This window comes from Leopardus geoffroyi, chromosome C1, assembly GCF_018350155.1.
Source record: "Leopardus geoffroyi isolate Oge1 chromosome C1, O.geoffroyi_Oge1_pat1.0, whole genome shotgun sequence".
In the NCBI taxonomy this organism is placed as follows: Eukaryota; Metazoa; Chordata; class Mammalia; order Carnivora; family Felidae; genus Leopardus; species Leopardus geoffroyi.
In genome coordinates, this window is record NC_059328.1 from 100,528,256 (window position 1) to 100,541,403 (window position 13,148).

Sequence of the window (13,148 nt, forward strand, 5' to 3'; positions counted from 1 at the left end):
TTTATTTTTGTGTATGGTGAAAGAAAGTGGTCCAGTATCATTCTTCTGCATGTTGCTGTCTGGTTTCCCAACTCCATTTGTTGAAGAGAAGGTCTTGGATATTCTTTCCTGCTTTGTTGAAGATTATTTGACCATATAGGTGTGGGTTCATATCTGGGTTTTCTATTCTGTTCTATTGTTCCATGTGTCTATTTTTTGTGCCAGTACCATACTGTTCTGATCACTACAGCTTTGTCATATAACTTGAGGTCCAGAATTGTGATGCTCCCAGGTTTGCTTTTCTTTTTCAAGGTTGTTTTGACTATTTGGGGTCTTTTGTGGTTCCATACAAATTTTAGGACTCTTTGTTCTAGCTGTGTGAAAAATGCTATTGATATTTTGATAGGGCTTGCACTAAATACGTAGATCGCTTTGGGTAGTATAGACATTTTAATGATAGTTGTTTTTCTAATCCAAGAGCATGGACTGTCTTTCCATTTCTTTGTGTCTTCTTAAGTTTCTTTCATCAATGTTTTATATTTTTCAGAGTATTAGGTCTTTGACCTCTTTAGTTAGGTTTATTCCTAGGTGTGTTGTTACTTCTGGTGCAGTTGTAAATGGGATTGATTTCCTTAATTTCTCTTTTTGCTGCTTCATTATTGTTGTATAGAAACGCAACAGATTTCACTCAGTTATTACTGTCAGAGGACAAGTTGGGACTGCATTGTTGTGATTTTCAGTGGAATGGCACATGGCAGGTACCCAGATGTTTTGTTATAAAGTAGAAGGCATCCGTGTGCAATCAACATGATATGAGATCATCAGAAAAAAGAAGGCTTGTGTTTGTTTAAGAAGATCAGGGTGTTTTCATGGAGTGCTTTAATTTGCTTTTATAAAGAAGTATGATACTAATTGGTGATACAAATGGGGTAGGGCATTTTGAGTGGAGGAAGTAGTCTAACCAAAAGGAGATGTGGAGATGAGAAAATATAGGGGAGAAAATTGAACTTTTAGAGGAAGGGCTGGTGATGAAATATGGGGAACCAGTATATAAGAACCTCCAAATGCCTCTGCTAATCCTTTAAGTAAGGAGATTTATGAAAGGGCAGAAGTGGCATTTCTGTAAAGAGGCTTAACCTTTAACTGGAAAGCTTGCCTTGGAGTTAACTGAGATAAATTTTATTATCTGGAGATTGAAGGAAGATCTTGAGAGAGTGTATTTGAAATTCTTTTCTCTTCTCTGTAAAAGGAGGAAAATGTACATAGGAAATAAGAAGGTTACTTTACTTCTGGAGGGTTAACTCATAGAACAGACTGGAAGCACTTGGAGTTTTTTGCCTTCCTGAAGGCAACAGCATTCAAAGGCAGCGTTGTTTAACCCCTACATTAGATTGAATTCTCTTGCTCTGTACATCCATCCAACAGAACCATGCATGTTTTGTTCACCACCATATTCGTATCACTTAATGTGGTGACTGCGGTCAAATGACACCTATCCCAGATAGAAGTCTGATAAGCAATAGTATGATTCTTCCATGGTTGGCAAAAGCACAGTGAATGGAGCTAAACTGAGCCCCGCAAAAAAACAAAACAAAACAAAACAAAACCATATTTGGAAGGTTCCATTAAAAACAGAGCAGAAGGAACCACACAGAGATTAAGTTTCCTAGCCAACAGTTTTGGTATCCTGCACATAAACCTCAAACTGCCGTGTCACTGAATTTCTTCAGCTTGACCCCAGAAGGAAATTCTATTATACATAGCTCAGTGAAGGGTTCTAAGAGGAACTTGTCTACTTGGGGTAAATACGTAATTTAGATGGGCCTCTCATTATTCAAGAAGGAGTAAGGAGGTAAAAATTAGGACCTTTAAAAAACAAACAGAATGAAAGAGACAAAAAGAAAAAAACCCCACCCAAAACAGATCCTTAACTACGGAGAACAAACAGATGGTTACTAGAGGGAAAGTGGGTAGCTGGTAGGTGAAATAGGTGATGATTAAGAGTACTCTTATCATAGGGTGCCTGTGTTGGCTCAGTCAGTTGAGCATCCAACTCTTGTTTCTGCTCAGGTAATGATCTCAGTTTCATGAGTTCAAGCCCCACCTCGGGCTCTGCACTGGCAGCATGGAGCCTGTTGGGATTCACTCTCTCTCCCCCTCTCTCTGCCCCTCCCCAACTTGCACTGTCTCTGTCTCTCTCAAATAAATAAACTGCAAAAAAAAGTACACTTATAATGTGAGTACTGAGTAATGTGTAGAATTGTTGAGTCATGTACTCAACTGATTTTAAACATATGCTTGCTTCGCTTGAAATTTTCAATCATGTTGAACTTAAAGCACTTATAAGACATCATCATAAAATTTAAGGGGAATAACCAACTAGAAAAATGTTAATAGCACTAGTGGTATTAATAGCATATGACTGTCATTCTTAATATATAAATCTGGTTAAAGATACATGTAAAAAGTCTTCAGTCACTTTAGTGATCAAAAACATTTAGATTGGAAATAAGACTGTATTTTCTTACCTAGAAAATTGACAAAAAGAAAATTGTATTGTTTAAAACAGGACTGACAAAGTGAAGAAATGATGAACCACATATAGTTGTTAGAATTGGAAATTGTAGTAACTTGGAAGATAGACTGGCAGTAGGTTTTAGAAACTTTGAAATATGCTTGCCCTTTGACCTTGTAATTTCACTTCTAGAAATTTATCTTAATACAAATAGGTGAAAGTACTTACAAAGGTTTAATTGTAAGGATGCTCATAGCAGTGATGTTTATATTAATGAAAATAGAATGTACATTAAATACAGAATAGTGGCATGTCCATATACTGAAATGTGACACAGCCATTTGAAATGGTGTTCTGGAAGTGAACTTTTGAAAAAAAAAGATAATACTCGTGACGTGAGTGTTCAATGACGTGCATGTGCACACTGGGTGGGGGCAGAGAGAGAGGGAGAGAGAGAATCCCAAGCAGGCTCTGCACTGTCAGCACAGAACCCAACATGGGGCTCAATCTCATGATCCTAATGCCGAAATCAAGAGTCGAACCCTTAACTGGCTGAGCCACCCAGGCGCCCCTACTAAATCTTTAAGAACTTTATAATAGTAATGATTATGAAAGTACTATGATTCATTTAAAATGAATCTGATATTAATGAACAGTTAAATTATTTCCAGAGTTTTGCTATTAAAAAACACTAGAAGAAATGTCCTGCATATGTTGGGAATCATATGTATGTGTACATGTGTGTATATGTATATGTGGTAGGATGTCTTTGGTAGAAAGGCTGGATCAGAGTTATGTGCATTTTTTGTATTGAAAGACACAAAGACATATACCAGTAGACATTTCCACAATAAGTGTGTGAGAGTGCATCTTATCTAACATTTTCAAATAGGGTTTATTTTTATCAGATAGAGACAAAATGAAATCTTAATTTTCACTTCACTGATTTTTGAGTGAGGGTGGGTACATTTTATTCAGTGCACAGCTTTCTTATATCTTTTTCTGTTTTCTAGTGGATATTTTAAAGTATACACTAGATTTAAGATTTAAATCAATCTTCAAGATCTTTTTGTATATTAGCTAAATCAGTACTTTGTCATATATGTTGCAAATACTTTTTGCTACTATTTATGGGAGGCTTTTCTTCAAAGATTTACATGTTTTCTAGTATAATAATGGTTTAATTTTTCTCTTATAACTTTGATCCATTTGGAATGTGTTGTGGTATACAAAGGAAGATAAAAACTGAGCTTTTTTTTTTTTTGAGATGTTTAGGTTTTTGCTCTGACACTGAAGTAATAATTTTATGATAAAATATAATAAAATATAAAAAGTATTTCCAAATATATGTGAATCTGTCTTCTAGATCTTATTCTGTTGCATTAATTAGTGTATTTATTTTAATTCTGCATCAATTTAATTACTGTGTTATAATTGCTTTACTGTCAGGTTGTACTGGTCCCTTTAGTGTCCTGTTTTTCAGTATCAGCTTTGCTGACATGTTTATTTTCTTTCTATGAAATTTAGAATTATTGTGTCCAGTTTACTTTTTTTGATCTTTGATATTTGGGTTTGCACTAAATTTAGAAATTATTTTAGGGGACATCTTTACATTAAATATTCCTTTCCTGTATAATAAGCTATGTCTTTTCATTTATTTAAATCTTATTCTATGTCAGTCAGTAGAGGTATAGGCTTCTTTTACATAGATTCTGAACATTTAAGGTCACTTAAAAATGCTTAACCTTTTAAATATTTATTGGTACTTTGGGGGGCATAAATTCTAGAGGAAAACATAGAAAATGACTTTATGTCTTCTGGGCACCAAAAGATTTCTTTTTTTTTTTAATTTTTTTTTTTAACATTTATTCATTTTTTGAGAGACGAGAGAGAGCACATGCAGGGGAGGGGCAGAGAGAGGGGGAGACACAGAATCTGAAGCAGGCTCCAGGCTCTGAGCTGTCAGCACAGAGCCCTATGCGAGGCTTGAACTCATGAAACGCGAGATCATGACCTGAGTGGAAGTCGGACGCTTAACCGACTGAGCCACCCAAGTGCCCCAAAAGATTTCTAACATAATAAAAAGCCTGGAAGTTGTATAGCTTTGATCAAATACAAAATTTAACGAAATGTTAGAGACATCACATTAAAATCAAGAATAAGAAAGTATTTCACATTTTTCTGGAGGTTTTAACAAGGGTAACCAAATAGGAAAAAGGAATAATATGAAGATATGGATTGGAGACAAAATTATAGTTAATAGCAGATCATATGATTGCTTTCCTACAAGAAAAAGAAGATGATCAATTGAAAACCCATTGGGATAATAAAGAATTGAATACATTGGCCAGTTAAAAAATTAAAACGTCTTTTGAACTCTAAGGATATGAGGTTGGAAACTGTGCAGAAAGCTCATGCCTTAGTAAAGAACTAAACTAGCCACAGAGTAAAGACAATATAGATTTGTCCTAGCAGAGCCTGGAAACAATCCTTGAAAGAGCTAAGCTGTCCACAAGTTATTTAACTGTCAAGAGAAAATTGAAAATGCTTTAAAGGAAGGTAATAAAATTCATACATTCAGGAGAATGTAACCTATAATCAGGAGGAAAACAATTGTCAGTAGAAACATGCACAAATAACAGGTGATGCAGATTGCAGTAAAGGACTTTAAAATAGTTATTATAAGTAGGCTCAGGGATTCAAAGGGAAATATGAACCAGATGAGAAGAGAGATTTTATAAAGGACTGAATGGAACTTGTAGTGCTGAGAAATAATATGAAATAAACAATTCGCTTGACCGGCTCAGCAGCAAATTTGACACCACTTCAGACAAAATCCATGAACTTGAAGACATGGAGGTAGAAACCACCCAAACGGAAGCACAGAAAGAAAAATGAAAGGAACGTAGCCAGTGTAGCTGGTGACCTGCAGGACAATATCCAGATGTTTAGCATACACATAATGGAGTAGTTGGGGGTGGGGAGGGAGCAGGAAGAGGGCAGAAAAACTATTCGAAGAAGAAATGGCCCCAAATTTTCCACATTCGATGAACTACTGTAAACCCATCGGTCCCAGAAACTTGATGAAACCCAAATAAGGTAAAGTAAAGAAGCCTTAATGAATGGGTGAAAATCAATGAAAAGAAAATCTTTTTTTTTTTTTTTTCTTTTTTTTTTTTTTAACACCAGAGGAAAAATGACATTACGCACAAGGAACAAGGTTAGAAGTACTGCTTGCTTCTTGTCTGAGGCAGTACAAGCCAGAAGACAATGGAATGCATCTTGAAAGTGCTGAAAGAGAACAGTCAGTCTAGAATTCTGTGATCACTGACAATAGTTTTCAAAACCATAAGAGACTCTTAAATACTGAGAATAAACAGGGTTGGTGGGGGGTGGGGGAGAGGGCAAAGTGGGTGATGGGCATTGAGGAGGGTACTTGTTGGGATGAGCACTGGGTGTTGTATGGAAACCAGTTTGACAAGAAATTATATTTTAAAAAAACCTGAAGGTGAAATCAAGACATTTGAAGACAGACAAAAGCTTAAAGAATTTTTTGCCAACAGGACTCTGTTACCAGAAATGTTAAAGGAACTTTTAATGACATTAGATGGAAAGGCAGAGCTACATAAAGCAATGGAAGAATAGCCAAAAGAGTAAATACATAAATAAAAAATATAAAAAGTCTGCTTTTTTTTGTCTTAACAGTTTTCTTTAAAAGATAATTGGCTATTTAAAGCAAGCATAATAACGTCACACTGGAGGTCTGTAATATACGTGGGAGAGAAGTGTGTGACGACACTAGCACAGAGGATGACACGAGGGTATTGTCGTGTTGTTACATTATGTGGGAAGGGGTGTGAGATTTGCAAGTATACTGTGATCGGTTATTGGTACCTATGGTAATCTGTAAAGCAGTCATACACACAAAAAATAAGCCAGTGAAGAAACGGAATTACTAAAGAACACTCAGTCCAGATGAAGGCAGGAAAGAGGACTAAAGACCTGATCATAAAAAATAGACATCAAAAAAGCAAAATATTAAGTCTGTGTTGCTGGAATATAAAATGGTATAGCCAGTTTGCAAAAACAGTTTTATACAGTTAAAACAGAATTATTATATGACCCAGAAATTGTACTCCTAAGATAAATACATGACCAAGAGAAATGAAAGCATATGTTTGTACAGAGGTGGTTCATAACCACCTTATTCCTAATAGCCCCAAACTGTAAACAACGCCAGGGTTTATCTAACAGGTGCCTAACTAAATAGTTGTGGTATTAAAACAATGGAGCACCACCTTGTAATAAAAAGAATTGAACTACTGGAGATGGCAATATAGATGAATCTCAGAGATGTGGTGCATGAAAGAGTCAAATGCCCAAGAATGTATACTGTGTGATTTTGTTCACATAAAATTCTGGAACATACAGAACTAATGAATAATGTGAGAAAGTAGATGAATGGTGTGTTTGAGACTGGGTGGAGGGAAAGTGTGATTTGACTGCAAAGGTGTATGAGGACAGGATTGGAGAGATTGGCTTAATTCTTAACCCCAGTGTATTCATTTGCCAAAACTCTTGAAACTCTGTGTCTAAATTGATGCATTTCTGTATTAAGTCATACCTCAGTGTGTTTCTTTGAAAAGAAAAATAAATAGACGAGAGTTGACTGAGGGGCTATGAAAAAAAAAAGCCACAAAAAATATCACTGATCTGTAATTGAAGACATTCTTAAATTTGAAAAAACATTAGATACAAAACATTTGGAAAACATAGAAAATTAAAAACAGAAATAAATGACCAATGAATATACAAAGTGAAGTTAAATCCTAATGTAGTAATTCAAATTATGCTTGTGTAGGTACGGAATTTTCTGAAAGACTAGATGAGAAAGAACAAAGGTTAGCTTTGGAGCTGGGAAGTAATGGAAGAAGTACAGGACTTAGAGGGAGACTTTTTACTTTGTGCTATGTTCCATATCTTTTTTTTCTTTAAGTTTTTATTTAAATTCCAGTTAGTTAACATGCAGTGTAATATTACTTTCAGGTGTGCATCATGGTGAGTCAGCATTTCCATAACATCACTTGATACTCATCACGACAAGTGCACTCCTTAATCCCCATCACCTCTTCAGCCCATCCCCACATCCCTTCCCCTCTGGGAACCATCTGTTCTCTGTAGTTAAAAGTCTGTTTCATATCTTTTGAATTTTAAATCATTGACTCTGTGACCTTTCCCTTCTCCCCCATTGAGTGAAATGTAACAAAAATAAGATTTCACATTAAAATAAAAATTAAGGAAACCATTGCATTTATTTTTTGCCAAATAGGGAAGGCTTTATTTATTTTTTTTAATGTCACCTCTTGTGGATAAGGATGTGGGAAGGTCATTCTTACATCACAGCTTTCCTTGTACCTAGCATCCTTGAAGAAGCGTCTATCAATATCTATCAGAATCCCTTAAAACCTATTCCTTTTGACCCAGCAATTCCACCTCTGGCAGTTTACTATAAGGAAGTAATTGGAGGCACGGACTGAGACATATATGAAATGGTATTTATCATAGCATATTTCATGAAAACAGAGACATAAGTACATATTGAATGTCCAAGAGGAACGTGATTGGGTAAGCAGATTTTGGTAGTACATAAGAAAGTAATGTGCACCCGCTTAAATGGTGTCACGGGGAAAATATTTACATTACACTAAATTTAAAAAACATGTTATGCCGTTCATATAATGAGGGTAACCAGTAAGCGTTTTATTTATAAGTGTACAATTAAGGGTACAATTACACTCAAGAGTGAATGGAGGAGCAATTAAATTATTTACTTAATTTCTTACATTTAAAGACTGACAAATTAGTTTTATTTTATTGGGTGACCTTTCAAATAGTTCTGTTCAAAAATGATTTCCCAAAATGAAACCATTTCTAAACACACACAGACCTATATCCTTGTATATTTATCTAAATTTGAAATTATTGGCACCTTCGGTTGATTCTTTTGTATGCTTTTATTTGAGAAGGTATTCTCTCTACAGTTGCTCAGAGGAAGTTCTGCTCAAAAGTAGAATATTCTCACTTCTCCATTTTTTTGCAATTTAAAATGTGTAAATATTTTAGCCTGGCTATTTTCACAGATGTGATTCTTTTCACTCAGAGTATTTTCTACATAAAACTTTTTTTTTTTTTTTAATTCAAGCATAATGAACATACCTTGTTATATTAGTTTCAGGTATATGTTATAGTGATTCAGCAGTTCTAAACATTTCTCAGTGTTCATCAGCCAGTCTGCCCACCCACCTCTGGCAACCACTAGTTTGTGCTCTGTATTTAAGAGTTTTTGTTTTTTGTATCTTTTCCTTTGTTCATTTGTTTTGTTACTTAAATTCCATATACGAGTGAACTCATACGGTATTTGTCTTTCTCTGACTTGCTTCACTTAGCATTATACTCTCTAGATGCAACCATGTTGTTGCAAATGACAAGATTTAATTTTTTATAGTTGAGTAATATTTCATTGTATCTACATCTATATATATACCATATCTTTTTAATCCAGTGGAAAAATTGGGTTGCTTCTCTATCTTGGCTTTTGTAAATAATGCTGCAGTAAACGTATGGGTGCATATATCTTTTTGAATTAGCATTTTCATATTCTTTGGGTAAATACCCAGTAGTGGAATTACTAGATCATATGGAAATTCTATTTTTAACTTTTGAGGAATCTCCATAGTGTCCACAGTGGCTGCGTCAGCTTGCATTCCCATCAGTGGTGTCGGAGGGTTCCTGTTTCTTCACATCCTCGCCAATACCTTTTCTTTCTTGTGTCGTTGATTTTAGCCATTTTGACAGATGTGATGATGAGTGATGTTGAGCATCTTTTCATGTATCTGTTAACTCTTGTTCTGTTTTCTTTGGAAAATTGTCCATTCAAGTCCACTGTCCATTTTTTAATTGGATTATTTGGGGGTTTTTTGGTGTAAAACTTCTATTTTTAACTGGCTTTAGTATTTCTTCCAATTTAGCTGATGCAAAATCGTAAGTCTTCTCAATTTTTTTCCACTGAAGTATATATAAATATATTTAATTTAAAATAGGAGCTCCATCAAGAGTCTTCCTATAAATCAAGATATACCCATTGTTAAACATTACACATTGGTTGAATTTACATCATTTAATTTTTTAGTTCCTCCTTTGCTGAGGTAAATTTCAATGTCAACCTGTTGATGTGCTTTGTTGTGGTTTTTTTTTTAATATGAAATTTATTGTCAAATTGGTTTCCATACAACACCCAGTGCTCATCCCAACAGGTGCCCTCCTCAGTGCCCATCACCCACTTCCCCCTCCCACCCCCCACCCCCCCCATCAACTCTCAGTTTATTCTCATTTTTTTAAGAGTCTCTTATGGTCTGACTTCCTCCCTCTCTAGCTTTTTTTTTTCCCTTCCCCTCCCCCATGGTCTTCTGTTAAGTTTCTCAGGATTCACATAAGAGTGAAAACATATGGTATCTGTCTTTCTCTGTGTCACTTATTTGTTTTTAATCATTGCAATACGCTAAAAACTTTATTTCATTCCTTGAATTCATTGATTAAAGATTTTCAATGGACTTTGAACAAAACAAAAACAAAATATAGATCACTTATTATGAAAAACATTTAACACGATGTAGGACACAGGTTGATTTGCCTTGTAAATCAGCAGAAGCTTATCAAACATTTTTAAACTCCAGTTGCTGGTGGTCAGTCCAGAGAGATCATGGTTTTTGCTTTGTTGTTTGTTTTTGTTTTTTGGTAGTCATTACATATTTTTTGTTCAGTTTCTCTGATACACATATGTACATTTTAATATCTACTCCTTTTATTTTTGATTAGTTGAAAATTACAGCATTTTGATGAAATGATGATCTGGTTGTTTTTGGCAGCCCATCACCTCACCAGTGTTATACCTTCTTCTTAGGGTTTTTTTTTATTTTTTTATTTTTCCGAGTTGTTGGAATATAGGTAGATTAGATATCAAATTTAACATTTTAGATCGTTCCTGTGAGGTTGGGTGTCAAGTATGTGAACAGTCTTGTTTAGAATTTAGTGTTTTGAAAAGTGTTTAAATGCACTTCTTCTAAGTGCATTCAATGTTGGGACCTTTGGACAGAAAGTTTTTGTAGGTAAGAGGAAGCTGTTAGACTTCCTTAGGGACTTTGTGTTCATACTTGACCACATTGTAATCCATTCACCGCACTGATGCCTAGGTAATCTTTCTTAATGGTACGCTTTATTCCTTACATATGAAGTTATATTTCTTAAAATCCTTCATGACCTTCCATTACACTCAGAATTTTTTTTTTTTTTAATTTAGCATGGCCTTACCAGAATTCTTGTGTAGTCTGGACTATATCTAGCTGTCGAACCTCATCCTGTATCATTCACTTCCCCTTCCTGAGCTCTAGCCACACCAGCCACCTTCCTTTTCCTCGGGGTCATTGCATTTGTTGTTTCCTCTACTGGAATTTCTCTTCTTCCAGATCTGTTCGTCACTGGCTCCTTCTCCTAATGTAGGTTTCAGTGCAAATTGTGTCATTTCAGAAACAGTTTCTCTGAACACTATATATAAAGAACCTTTCTTTTAACTTACCTTCTATCACTAGTACTCAGTATTCTAATTTCTGTATGAAATTATCACTATTTAAAATGGTCTTATTTAATGTAGGAGCAGGAATGTTATATGTCAGGTTCAATACTGTATCTCCCAGAGCATACTAGGCACTTAATATTTGGAAATGAATGACTGTTCTGTGTAGTTTACTGTATCCGTATTTCTTCTTTGATTCTCACTTATAGCTACAAAAAAAAAATTTGTGGTATTTTCCTAGCATATTTTCAAAGCCAATATGAAAATAGCACCAAATAATTAAAGAACTTTATCTATTTTAATGTTTTCTCAAGACAGATAAATAATAATGGTATATTGAATTGGTGGCATACAAGTGGATATAAAATAAGAGAAAGATTTGTATTTTTACTTCCTCCTGAAAGTAGAAAAGACCCTGGAGAATGGTTTAGAGTTCTCATAGAAATAATCCATGAGCTCTGCTACTTGAATAATTAGCCTAGACTTCCTGTTCCAACTGTTATCAGACTAGTCCTCCCGTAACAAAACCAATCATAACAGCTAAGCAAAGCAGTTTGATGGCATTGGAGCAACTAACTGAGGGAGGACTTCCTAGGAGAAGGTCATATCCATATAAATGTTGGCTTTTTTCCTGAGGACATGTTTTAAATCATTGTGCAGGCAGAGAGGCCAAGCCTCAAGGGGTGGTCATTTGGGGCAGAGGAGACTATGCTCAGGTAGAGTTGCCAGAGTGACTGAGGCATGAGAGACAAAATCTCAAGACAGGAAGGAATTGCAGAGAAATTTCTAAGCCCAGCAATTTATACATTTCCCTCAAATTGTTGGCTGATTCTGTAACTTTATGTGCATGGGGGCAAGACTCAAGGAAACTTAGAAGGAAATCGTGGTTAGAGGCTAAAGGGTAAAGAAAAAAATGTGACAGCCACATGGTACTGGGGAGAAAGATATTAGTGTTTAAGGCTGCCAAGGTAAAGGGCGCTTGTTAACACCCCAGACTTCCAGCCGCGGTCCCAGAGGGCACTCCCTAGAAATAGAGGTAAAATGGAAATAGACTCCCCTTAAGTCTGCCTGCACTCAACCTGTGTTTCAGAAGGAACTTAACCTTTAGAAAGAATATAATGTTCAAAGTGTCTGTGCTTTTTCATTTATATAGTCTAGCTTCCAGTAAATTGTAAGGCAGGCTGAAAAAAGGCAGGAAGATACCCTAGGAATATATAAGCACAAAAAAGATGTACATAAGATTATTCACTGTCAAAGTCTTTATTAATAGCAAAATATTAGAAAAATGCTGAAGGACCACCAACAGAGGATTGATTAAATTATTTTTGTGTAATATAGTGGTGTTTTACACATGTATATCAGCATTTGGGGCAGGACAGTTCTTTATTGTATGACACTGACTTAACTATTCTCGGGCATGTTACATCTTTGGCCCTAACACAATAAACGTAAATTGCACCTTCAAGGTTCGATACAACTCAGAATGCTCTCACACATTTTCATATGCCTCTGGGGTGGGGCATTCAAATTGAAAATCATTAATATCATAGAATTTTGTACAGTTTAAAAAAAATGAGAAAGTTGTTGATGAACCAATTATGGAAAGACCACTGCAGTGTATCTTAAAATGCAACATGCAGAGCAGTATGTATACTTTGCTATATTTTGTGTAATAGAGGAGTAAATAATAGATATTTGGATTGCTTATATATGCGTAAAGATTCCGTAGTAATACATAAGAAACTAATGCAAGTGATTATCTGTGGGGCCTGATAGGGTGAAGAGACGTGAGAGTTCAGGGATGAAGTCTATTTACTTACTGTATACTTCCCTGTATTGTTTTGATTTTTAAAACATGTGGATATAGTACCTATTCAAAAAAAGTTATAAATAATAATCTGTTAGATATAAACAACAGATTATTATTTTCGATAATAATAATGTTCGATATAATAATTTCTAAAAGAATTAAAGTTTATGTACTCATTACAAAAATGTTCTGGTCTTTTTCCAATTCTGTCTCCT

General features: G+C 35.1%; 1 protein-coding gene across 3 annotated transcripts in view; it reads left to right on the top strand.

Annotated features, from left to right (window-relative positions):
* MAN1A2 (mannosidase alpha class 1A member 2) overlaps positions 1–13,148 on the top strand; it is a 175,202-nt gene that overhangs the window by 90,785 nt on the left and 71,269 nt on the right. The gene's annotated exons all lie outside the window — the stretch shown is intronic.